The 12,417-nt window shown below is 42.9% G+C and overlaps 1 protein-coding gene across 1 annotated transcript in view; it reads left to right on the top strand.

Moving 5' to 3' along the window:
* The first annotated feature begins 12,220 nt into the window (after positions 1 to 12,220).
* Positions 12,221 to 12,417, top strand: part of Ube2e3 (ubiquitin conjugating enzyme E2 E3) — a 47,944-nt gene continuing 47,747 nt past the window's right edge. Inside the window, exon 1 of the mRNA XM_028763025.1 lies at positions 12,221 to 12,417. The gene's annotated coding sequence lies outside the window, so the exon portion shown is untranslated.

The raw sequence follows: 12,417 nt of genomic DNA, 5'->3' as shown, positions 1-12,417 counted from the left end.
AGCAGTAACACATTTGTAACTTGCTTTCTTGGGCAGTTATCCCAACGCTCTTAAAGACAATTTGACACACTAATACAACTTCTGCCAAAATAATCCTTTGCAAAGCCAAAGTAACTTTAGGTATGATAAACTGTCTGCAATACATGAACCTTATGCAACAAACAATTGTAACAGGCTATCTGAATTTCTGACATTACTGTCTGCTGGAAAAACACCCATACAAGACAGCAAGACTTCGTCCACCAAGTGGAAGTGATATGTCTAGATATTCAAATAATAGTGATAATAATTTCTAGCCATGAGAATTTAATAATTTAAAAACTCTTCACAATAAAATTCCACATTTGATTTTTTATGGTGATTTAAAGTCGCCTCAGTTCTTGGTAAAGTTCTCTCCTAAATATATAGTTTTAGAGCTCCAACAGTGTACTAAAAAGGTAATTTCGAAGAAAATTCAAACTTGATTGACAAGAAGTGATTGGGGTACTGTCAAGGCAGATGAGGAAAGTCGCTGTGATGTTTATATCTGGCATTATAGCTGTTTCTAATTAGCATATTTACCTCTGGTTCCGACTCTACATCATTACCCATCAATACTCCACTTTAAACAGCCCCTTAATGTTATGTCTTCTAAACAGACAATTGGCAACTGCAAGAGCAAACACTGTGTAAGAGGAAAATATGACCTCTTAAGAGGAGAGTGTCATCTACTAAGACTTGATGGCAGGGAATGAATATTCATTCAAATCAACATCTGTTACTTCCACAAGCCACAGCAGTAAATCAGTTTTAAGGAGCTGAACAGAGATGGATATGATATCCCTTCCCTCACCTCAAATCAATCTCTTTACAATGGCATCGTTTGGTTTAGATTTTACATCACACATAGGACTCTGAACCATACTGTGGTTATGTGATGCAGGCTACAGAACTCCTGGTGTCAGACTTTCACACTGGCTTTAGTTCTTTTATCCACCTTTCTCTGCTCATATTTATGAAGTGATGTGGCTGGGAGGGCTGCAATGCTGATCATCCTTTGTGGGGCCTTTAACAGACACATGTCTACTCTTGTAGCATGGATCAGCTGTATATATACATACATGCGTGCATGAGCATACAGGTACGTCTTATATATGTGTATGTGTCCAAGCCCAGTTTTACTAGAATACGTATACTCAGATCTAGTCACCAGTCCAAATACTGTTTGTACTAGCCTGGGCACAAGCTATCTAACGATGTTGGGGATTTCCTCCAGATATCAACTTTGAGGATCATTATCTCTATGTGCTCACAGAGTTCAATTCACAAGCAGTGTTTTAGTTTTCCCTACAGAAAATAAGACACTTTAGTATATGTGAACTTCTCGCTCCCTTTGTGGAAATCAAGGTTCCACTTAATACTAAGATGTTCCTAAATCTGATTTGGGGGATATTTTTAAAGCACTGAAGAAACTATTACATTTCAGCAATGGATGTTTTGTTTTTTAACATTTCTCTATGTCTTCTAATATTAATGTGACAAAGCACTAAGATTTAATCTATTACAATAAACACCCTGTAATCGACACACGGGGGACTTAGTTGTTGTTGTTAAAAGTCATTGACCTACATGTACCACCCTAGAAAATCGTGTTTTTTGAAGTAACTTCAACTGTTTTTCCTTAATGGCAGCGGAGAAGAGAGTGGTATTTGTTCATTTGATTTAACAAACAGAATGATTTACAATTAGGTCAACATTATCACAGGCTAAAGGGAATAGTGTGTGTGTGTGTGTGTGTGTGTGTGTGTGTGTGTGTTGGGGGTAAGGGAAACAAAGAGACAACATAAAGAAAGGATCAATTGCAGAGGCATTGGTAGAAAATTTGTCCAGTACTACAATCGTTTCTGATTTTTACAGGCACTTACTAACACCTTTCTCACTGAACAATCTTTACCAACCTTGAATGGTTCAAAGACCATCCAAATGCAACCCCTCCCTCCTTGGACTCCTGAAATCACAGCACTTCACTCTCTTGACTGGTTTTCAGCATTTCCAGTGGGTCCTAAGAGACCTCAACATTTTTACTGCTAGCTGTTGGGCCAAGAACTATTAATTGTTTCTCCGCCATCTTGTGCGTCCACCCTCACTTGCAATATTATTTCTCTCTTCAGAAGTGGTAGGTCATAGAAGGCAAAAGTATGGCTTCTGGGGTCAGAAGCCACTGGGTAACAGTCATGTGACCAGAGCAGGCTTGAGGGAAGTGTTTTAACCACTGAGCAATTTTGCTAATTCTCCTCTCTCTCTCTCTCTCTCTCTCTCTCTCTCTCTCTCTCTCTCTCTCTCTCTCTCTCTCTCTCTCTCTCTCTCTCTGTGTGTGTGTGTGTGTGTGTGTTAAATTCCTCATCTGCAACACTAATCTGTTCAAGTACTAGCCTCACTGAGAGTATTTCACAAGTCAGTATGTAGAACTGGCAATGGAAAGGTAGTCCTTAGGACACATGTTTGCTGTATTTATTCAAGAAATGCTTACTGAAAACCAACAGAATGCACAGTGCTGGTGATGGAATTGTGACAGCAGGGAATGGATGAGAGCTGGAAAGAAGGTTGCTTTCTCTTCTTTAAAAAGAAGGGTAACTTACCACAGTGATAGATAAATAAATAAATAAATAAATAAATAAATAAATAAATAAATAAATAAATTCAACGGCTGCTTTTTTAGCCATATAATTATCCTAAGAGAGAATTCATTTTTCATCTACCTCACCATTGGTGGCTGTTCTCTCTTTGTGTTGTGTGTGTGTGTGTGTGTGTGTGTGTGTTTTGAAGGACTTGTAACCTACATACAAAAATATTCTTTTCTCATTTGGTGAACACTCAGTCTCTGTTGGATAAGCGTGTAAAATTGCCTTTTCCATTTTATGCACTTCAGGGCAGTGAAAGCGGAGGCCTTGGAGGCTGCTTATCTCGTACCACACAGATAAATGAAACTGCCATGGTTTATGATGCAAGAAGCTCTTGTTTGGGGACGCTGAGGACCTCCTTTTTAAATTACCCCCTTAGATTATAAACCCTTTAGAGCAGAGATGACAGTGTTGTTTTTGTTTGGTGCATATTTAGCATTGTGCTTTGTGCTAGGCTTGTTAAATGAATCCAGTCTTAGATATGCTAATAATTATATTTTCCAACTACACTTTATAGGGATTTCTGTGTGTGTAAGCAAAGGCTGTAAGGTAAGTCAGAGACTTCTTGTGTGTTTTGCTTTTGAGATGAGGTGTCACAATGTAGCTCGACTCTTCCTCAGAGGTTGAGCAAGTTGCTTTATCACTTTATCTTCACAGGGGTGAATCACCCTGCCTGGCCATCACAGGCTTTTTAAAAGATAAATTTCTAATAACAAGAGAGAAATATCAAATCATGTAGATAGATATGTTCTTAAATCATTGGTCTAATTCTTAAAAGTGCTGCTGCTGTGTGTGTGTGTGTGTGTGTGCACAGATGTCAACCATGGAGGTAAAAGAGAGGAACCACCTGCTCCCTAAGTCTCTCAGGAGCCCATGGCATCATACAGAAGATGAGAGGAAGGCTCAGAGATCTCTTAGGAACATCTGGGATGAGGCCAGTGACTAAGTGGGTTGCACATACCTTAAGACTACAAACCATGTGGATTAATTTGGCTTGTTCTACATGACTTTATCTCCTCTTATTCTCTGTGCCTCAATTTTGGGTAGAACATTTACAAAGAAGGGCTGGCTAAAGGGCTCAGGCTTTTTTTTTTTTTTTTAGAAAGTTTTCTTTTTTTTTAAATTTTTTTATTGGATGTTTTATTTACATTTCATATGTTGTCCCCTTACCCCAGGCTTTTGAACTTCCACTGTCAAGCCTTCATTGAGCTCAGCTTCCGGTGTCGGATGCCCTCTAAAGCAGACCCTTTCCTCAACCCACTTAGTCACTGGCCTCATCCCAGACTCTTGAAAGAGATCTCTGAGCCTTCCTCCCATCTTCTGTACGATGCCATGGGCTCCTGAGAGACTTAGGAAGCAAGTGGTTCTTCTCTTTTACCTCCGCGATTGACATCTGCACACTTATTAACCAGAACCAGAATCTATGCCCCTGCTTTCTGTGTGAGGGAGCACGATCCTAGTAACAGGTGGAGATACTCTGGCCAAATAAATACAAGTTCTGTTTCCACTTATCTTTTAAAAATCCTCTTCAATGAGCCTGAGATTGATCAGGGTAGATGGATTTTAACTTTAATTGTCAGTAGTTAAGCCTTATGATACACAAAACTTAATCTCATTCATGCAAACATTTTATTAAGCAGAGTTAAGGGAAGTTTTGCTGCTCGACTGTTTTTAGAAAGAAAAGGAAATCTATAGTTGAGTACTCATGCTCTGACTATGGCTCTATTAGAAGTGTTGTGAGAAAAGGGGCCACAGGCACTATTTATGAGATTGTGAGGTCACATGCTGAGCACCCTTAATTTATCTGTGTGTACAAACCCACTGTCCTTTAATTTATCAACTTGTTCTTATCCCTTGTTTGCTTGGCCTATGTTACTTTTTATGAAAATTATTTTAGGTTGTGGAAAAATATTGTTTTCCTTATTATTCTGTAGTATTTCCTTCAGTTGGCTTCGAGTGTGAAGGTAACATGCTCACTATTCAGGAATTACTTACTGTTATATTCCAAGTACATAGATGGGTCTTATCCTTAATTTAGTAGGGAAATAAGTAAAGATAATCATACAAATAAATTATGATTAAATTAGGAAAACAGCATGTTTTGAACATCTCTCATGTTACAGATGGAGGTGACTATAAACTGTTGGAAGTTGATGAGGCCGTGGGGGCTATGAGAAGTAAAACAGAATGGGGGCAGAAATCTGAAGTTTTGATTTTGAAACATTTATCATTTTTATATTAGGCTAGCCTGGAACTTAACTATGTCACCCAGGCTATTCTCCTGCCTCAGCATCCTAAGGGCTGAAATTACTGCCATGGACTACCATGCCTGGCTTCTTACGTTCTGTCTACTGTTCTGCTAGAAGCTACCTTAATATATCTAGGAAAGTCATTTAGGGTGTCAGATCCTTAACTTCCCTGGCTGAAACATCCTCATTTAAATGATATTTTTGCTATTCTGCCTCAGTTACAAAGATGTTTGTGAGGATGTAAATATGCTTATCATGGCAGATTAAACTACTTTATTTACAAATGAAAGTTTCATATGGAGTCTTTTCCTAGTAGACATCATTTGTGCAAAACAGACAGGTAGCCAGAACCACAAGTAAACAAGTTCCTTAATCCAAAATGATTCCTTGCACATTTCCTTCTGGGTCTCTTTTATACACTTTCCCAGGTGATCACTGCACACACATGTGTTTACTGAATTAATGCGAATTTTACATGAGATACTGTAAAATAGCCTAGAACAATCTACATGATACTGTTAAGACAGCCGTTTAAAAATGATGCCTGACATCTCTGGTTAGTCTTATTAAGTGAGGGGTCAATGAGCAGACCTTGGAGAAACTGGTTTATGCACAGCAGACAGGAGTTGGTAGTAATCATACATTCCTTACCATCTTTTATTCACTCATCACTTTCCATCAAGTGAGTAAACCATATTTTACTAAAGCCTAGCCCTTATGTTGGACAGTTGGAGTGGTTTTCATTTTTATAGAAAACAAACTACATGGGAACAAGCATTGTCAGGCATATGGCATTTAAAAATATTTTGTATTATTTCCTTAGGATCGATTCCCAGAAGCAAAATCACTAGGTTAAAGGGTATGTAGGTTTTTTATGGCTTTGAAAACTACTGCCAAATGGCTTTCCAAAAAGGTTCTGTCAATTTACCAGGCCATCAGTAATACAGGGAAGGGCACTACCCATAGTATTATCACAGGTAGCTGGAGTTATGGTTTTTAGATTTAGTATGCAAAAATGTACAATCTCATTTGAACATACATTTCAAATATTTAAGGCAAAGATGAGTCATTTTTAATATGCAGGCAAATATATCTTTTTTCTAGTCTTCCTTTAATTATATAATGTTCTCATATTTTTATAAAGCTATGCAGAAGTGTGTGAAGCATGTATGAGTCCCTTTTCACAGTAAAAAACCATTTTCGTAATTTACTGTTTAAATTTTGTTGCATATGCACAGGACGGCACATAGAGGATTCAACATTTGCCTGGCTGCATACGTTTTCTCCTGAGCTGTTTGTTGTTCTGTTGTTCCATGTGTCACAAGTCCTCTCTGCCCATATTAAGAACCCAATTATCCTGATTTGTCCAAGAAGTGAAGTCTTAGGAACTGTTTTAGCTTTTGCGTTTGGAGATAAAGTCTTACTTTGTAGCCCATGCTGGCCTGGAACTCATGGGCATCCTCTTGCTTCAGCATCCAATTATAACTTAATTTTAGAGATATATCTAAATCATATATGAACATACATTATAGATATATGATACAAACATATCTCTAAATAATCTGCTTCATGTTGGTGAGTAATTATCTCAACTCACTTTTAGTTAATAACACAAGCCTTTTTGTTATGATTTAGACAGTCTCCTATATTAATTTATTTATTGGGGTTTTTCATGGTTAAAAACTGTTCTTTCATATTCTTATCAACTTTTATTATGACAAACTGTAAAATAGCCTGCCGGGATCCTCTCATTTTAATTTACATAAGGACAGAACTACAAACTTGTTACAACAGCCTCTGTTTTCCCTAAGTTCATGCCTGTGTATTTATTCATTCTTTGTCCCTCCCTTCTGTAAAGATATCACTTGCTCATTAAAGTAGAACAGCAATGAACACAGTGGGGAAAGTTTATCTACCTCCATCACAAAACACTCAACTTTGTGGAATCCTCTTAGATGTTTTAGTCTTGGAAGTTGTAAAAATAGTCCATACCCACTAAAAGGTAGTTGTTGTTTTTGTGCAAGTGTGCTGCTACGGTGTATAGGATAGCCAAAATCCTACCTTTATTAGCATTTGTTGGAAATCTGTTTCTGTATGTATGCACACTAGGCATGTGTATCACTGACAGCAGGAAGTTTTGTGGTGTGGACGAATCTTTTGTGTAATTGTGTTCCTAAGCTGAATCTACCCATCTTTGCAGTGATACTTTCACTCACATTTATTAACTGATATAATGGCTGTTCCTGGTTGACAACTTGACTCTATCTGGAATAAACTACAATCCAGAATTGAAAGGCTCACCTGTGATCCAGATCTTGAGGCTGGGAGATACAAGTTCCTGACCTGGATGTTGGCATGGAGATTTTGAGGCATAGTGGCCATGAAAAGCTTAGGCCCAGGCAAGGCAGTACACGCCTTTAATCCCAGGAGACTAAGACAAGAAGATCTCTGAGTTCAAGGTCAGCCGGGGACAAAACAAGTCCTAGATCCAGGAGTGGTGGTACACACACCTTGAATCTGGGCCACACCTTCCACTGGAGACCTACATAAGGCATTGGAAGAAGATTCTATCTTTGCCTGCTTGCATTTACTTGCCAGCACATCTGCTGGAATCTACTTCTACAGAAGACCAGCTGAAACAACTAGCCTGAGACCAAGCAACTACTAGATCCTTGGACTTCCGGTTCACAGCTGACCATTGTTGGAGACTGTAAGTCATCATAACAAATTCCCTTACTATATAGAGACTATCCAAAAGTTCTGTGACTCTAGAGAACCCCAGCTAAGACAACAGATCTGCCCTTTACTTATACTTCTTCTCCCTCCTCCTTCTCTTCCTCTCTTTCTTCCCTTTCTTGCTCAGGCTACCCATGAACTTTCATGAGTCACCATGTCTGGCAAGATGCCTTTCTTAAAATGGAGAGATATGGTTGAAAGGTATGAGTATAGTTAAGGCTTCTGTTAAAACCCCCAAATTAAGCTGGACGTGGTAGTGGTACAAACCTTCTCAGTCAGCACTCAGGAAGGCAGAGTCAGGCAGAGGTTTGTGAGTTCCAGGCCAGCCAGGGCTGTATACTAAGACCCAGAAAAACTACACTCCTGCTCAACTGTTTTTTCTAAACAACTTTTATCACCTTTGAAAATGGACAAAGGGAAGTTAAAAAAATCAACTTGCGAGGATTTAATCATAAACATTTTTTTTTTTTAGAGGTATCTTGGTTTAGGGTTTTTGTCTGTTTTGCATGGTGTCTGCCAGGCTGTACTGTTTCCTGAATCTGCACCACGGCCTGGAATAGTTCCCTCCCCTTCCTAATCCTTTACTTCCTCCATTCTTTTTCCTTTCTCATCCTTTTCTTTCCCATCCTGGTTTTCTTCCCCTTTCTCCTATTTCTTCTCCATCTCCCCACCTTCTCTCATACCAGCACGCTTCATCTTTTCCCCCTGATAAGTAAAACACATTTCCTTACAGTTGCTCCTCTTCCTGTCGTTTTGCTCGAGGTGCTCTCTGTTTTGAGGATTTGAATTCCTCAAAAAGTTCTTTCTGTAAGAAACAGTCCTCAGTTATCTCAAGGAAACAAAGCAAGACCTGATCACTGTGCTCTAACGCCTGTGAGGCCAAGCCCTGGCCTACAGACATTCCCACACTCTGATCTCAGCCCTGCAGTGGGGGCCACACAGTATGTCCTGGAGAGACCCCCAGATGCTAAGCAGTTCACTGGACTTCAGGAGTCCAGATACTCTGGCAGATAGAGCCTGGTACAGTATAGCTGGGCCTGACTTGATTTCTCAAGACACAAATCCAGCTCACTGAATAGAAACAGAAAGAGAAAAGTTTAGGGACTGAAGGTACAAGTGATTGCAAAGTACCAGAAATAGCCAAATGAAAAAAGAAAAAGAAAAAAGAGAGAGAGTAAAAGAAAAAGAGGTGAAGAAAAGTACACTGAGACAAGTTACAGGGTAAAAAGAAATAACAAACCCACCCCCAAATCCACAGAATACATTAGTAAGTTTGTATTTTATTTCTGTTGTGTGTATGTGTGGCTATAAGTTTAGCTTTGCAAGTATCACCTTAGGTTACACAATAACACAACCCAGAAACTTCTTAAGCAACTAAAAAAAAAAATAACAAACAAACAAAAACGATGGGTGTGTAACTAGAAAACACTGAGATCCATGGGAAGGCTTCTGGAAAAGCATCTCCCAAACTAAGGAGATGTGATGTGAGCCTTACTCGTTCTTGAAATTAAAAATACCTTCATTGAGTCACAGTGTTGATGATGGAAGAAGGGGGAGGTCAATAATGGTAATAGCCACTGCACTTGGATTTGGAGTCTTTGCTCTTGTATCTGATCCCCTTAGGACTGTGAGAGGCTGGCAGGACCCCATACTAATGAGAAAGAGGGGAGGAAGACAGACAGATGCGGGTGGTGGGGGGGGGGGAAGGAGAAGATAGGAAGGAGCAAGGGAGGGAGGGGACGTCAGTCATCATGTAGCTGATGTCTGCTCCTTGGTCCTATTTTGTGGGCACCTTGTAGGGGAACTACTCTGTATTTTAGGGGATAATTTGCATCACTTTAGACTTATATATCACCTGGAGTGGTTATTCATCACGGTGATCTCTAATTTCAAACATAGACACTGCAAAAACAAACAGAAAAAGTACAAAACAGCGTGCCCTGTGAGGAAGAACTTATCCAAACAGTTTATAACTTAAGAGTTGCTCCTCTGACAGGGAGGTGACATCATGGAAGGACAGCTAGAAAAAGCACCTGACCAGCCGGGTTAGTAAACTCAATGGGAGGGAGGGTGTAGCAGAGTACTGCTCTCTCTAAATGTACAGATCCTTTCAATGGTCTTCATAGCTTAAGTACTATTTGTTACATGCCTTTTAAAGTTCTAGTTTTTCTTTCCCTTTGCCCTGTGCTAGGGATCAAGCCCAGGCCCCTGAGCACGTGGGCAAACACTCTATTATTGAGCTATGTATCCCCAACTGGCTTTCGGATATTTTGCCAAGAACGTTGTCTTTATTGTGTATATTTTCTCCAGGCCTACTGATCCCTCTAGGCTCCCTCTAATAACTTCTCTTGGTTCAAGCTCACCGCCACAACTCCAAGCTGCATTAATAACTCCTTTAGTATTCTGACTTTAAAGAAACCTTTATTACATAAATGTTGTCACATAATTGGCCACTTTTCTAGGTCCGGTGGACAGAGCACAAGACACTTCTCTGTTTTGCATATAACCGCTCTCACTCTCCACAGAAAGGCTGCTTCTGGACCAGTTGCTTTTTAAGTGGTAGTCAATACTGCTCCCATTTTCTCCCTCCTGGAACACAGCATTTCTCATAGTCTATCTATTTTCTTTTTGCCCAAACACACACTGAGCATAACAAGTGCATTCCCAACTGCTTAAGAGTTTGGCAGTTCCCATAGATTCTAATGCTCTGGATTCCATGAATCCAAACTCACCAAAGATTTCTGGACTTTTTGTTAACAATCAGCCTTTGGGCCTTCATGTTATTTCTAGGACACTGACTTTCCCTCAGAAGCTCACCTTTTACACACCCACAGTGACGGCTGCATCTCCAACAAAGCCCAAACTCCAAACTGGCTGGCTGCTGCTCTAGTATCTGTTACATACTGGGAATTTTCTGATTCAGACCCTGTGCATCCACACCCTTTCACTCTGTCAAATTGAAGTGCTCGGGGTTTGGGGGGTCACACACAGGTCATTATCCCTCTTCTTCCCATCCATGTGAATGTCAGTAATGGGGTCTCTTCCCAGACACGGAGCTCTTTGGCAGGAAGTGAGACTTGGCTCTGGACACATGAATTTTGAAAGCAGTTTATGTGCCTAGCATATACCAGCATATTGCCCGTTTGTGTAAGTTCACCGATTGTGTCTTTGAAAAGTTACAGATGTGACTTATAGTTTTGAGTAGTTTTTTTACCAAAGCTTTTCTATTAGGAGGAAAATGTTGGCTCACTCCCTTTTTTCTCCTTTCTTTTGAACATTGGCTCATCTCTTATGGCTCCAGCATTGTAGCTTCTTCTGTGAACTTACTCTCCCAGCCCCCCTGCCCTTGGTCACTTGTGGGAGAGGAATGCACAAATTCCTTCGAGGCTCCATCACTGGAACATGGTCTCAGGAGCTGCAAACAGGAAGTTTCTGGACTTCTGTCTATTTTGTGCTTGGGGCAAAACTGGCCTCCACTTGAAGTCTGCAAAAAGAAAGGCAGGAGTAAAGGATCCTTCATGATCTCTATCTAAAACTTTTAATGAAGACACTGCCACAGATCCCTCCACGGCTTCTCTTGCTTCACCACCCAAAAGTGGTGTCTCTCTTGCAAAGCAGAGCCCCCGCCGCTGGACATGTCAGGTTATAGCCCCTAAACTTCCTTACTCCACTTTTTACATCTCGAGCGGGACATTTAAAAAACAGTTTGGGATTGGTAAGTTTTCAAAGCGTCCAGAGGGGCAGTCCCCTTTGGCAGCGACATTGCACGATGGGAACCAGAGATTAGCTGAGGTTGGTCCCCAGGTCTCAAAATCCTATCCACCTCGCTCAGAGCCCAGGACTCTTTACCTTGCCACTTCCTTCAGCTCAGAGGGGCCAGAAGCAGCTTTCCTTTGCCTGCGTGCCTGGCCTCCTCAATAACACCATTCATCTCCTGCCTCTCGGGGCACTGGGGAAGCCCCAGCCACGCGCCAGGATTCTCGCTCAGGTACGGGATTCCCGGGTAACCGCCGGCCCCTAACCTCAGGGGCGGGAAGTCCAATGGGCAGCGTCAGCCCGGAGGCGGGCTCAGGCCGGAAGCCACCCGTGGCCCCGCGAGACCGCGCCCCCGCCTCCTCCTCTTCCAGTTACGAGCTCGGCGGCCAAGGGCGCAGGGGCCAGCCCGCCGGGTCCCCGCCGCGCTCTTTGTCCCGGCCGCGCGCGGGCGGACGCGTGCGCATCTGCCCCCACCTCCCCAACCCCCCGCGGCCACCCCCCCCGCCCCCGCCCCCGCCCGGTGGAAAGGAGCCGCGGCGGGAGCGCGCTCGCGCGGGGGCGCGCGGGAGCAGCTCGCGCCCCCCTCCGCCAGGCAAGCGGCGAGCACGCGCGCCGCCGCGCCCGCCCCTCCCCCGCTCGCTCGCTCGCTCGCTCGCCCGCCCGCTCGGAACTTGCTGACTGCGCGACCGGGAGGAGCCGAGCCGAGCCGAGCCGGGCGGCGGGAGGCTGAGCGCGCGGGGGGCTCCCGCGTCCCTGCGCCTCGGCCGGCGGAGCGCCCACCCCACCGTGGCTCCCGGAGCGCGGGGCGGCGCCACCCTCCGGCCGCAGCGAGGCACTGCACGGCCGCCTGCGACTTTCGATGTTCCACACTCCCGGGCCGGAGCCTCGGCGGCGGCTTTTTTTCCCGCCCCCCCGGTCCCCCCCCCAGGGCTGCCTCCATTTCCTCAAGGAAGGTTCCTCGGCGCTCTCCCTCCCCCACAGCGTAGCGGCGCACGAGCGGGCCGGGCGGGCGGCCG

This window comes from Grammomys surdaster, unplaced genomic scaffold (genome assembly GCF_004785775.1).
Source record: "Grammomys surdaster isolate TR1022 unplaced genomic scaffold, NIH_TR_1.0 136, whole genome shotgun sequence".
NCBI lineage: Eukaryota > Metazoa > Chordata > Mammalia > Rodentia > Muridae > Grammomys > Grammomys surdaster.
Note: the sequence above shows the minus strand (reverse complement) of the source record. Positions and strands in the feature narration are given on the sequence as shown.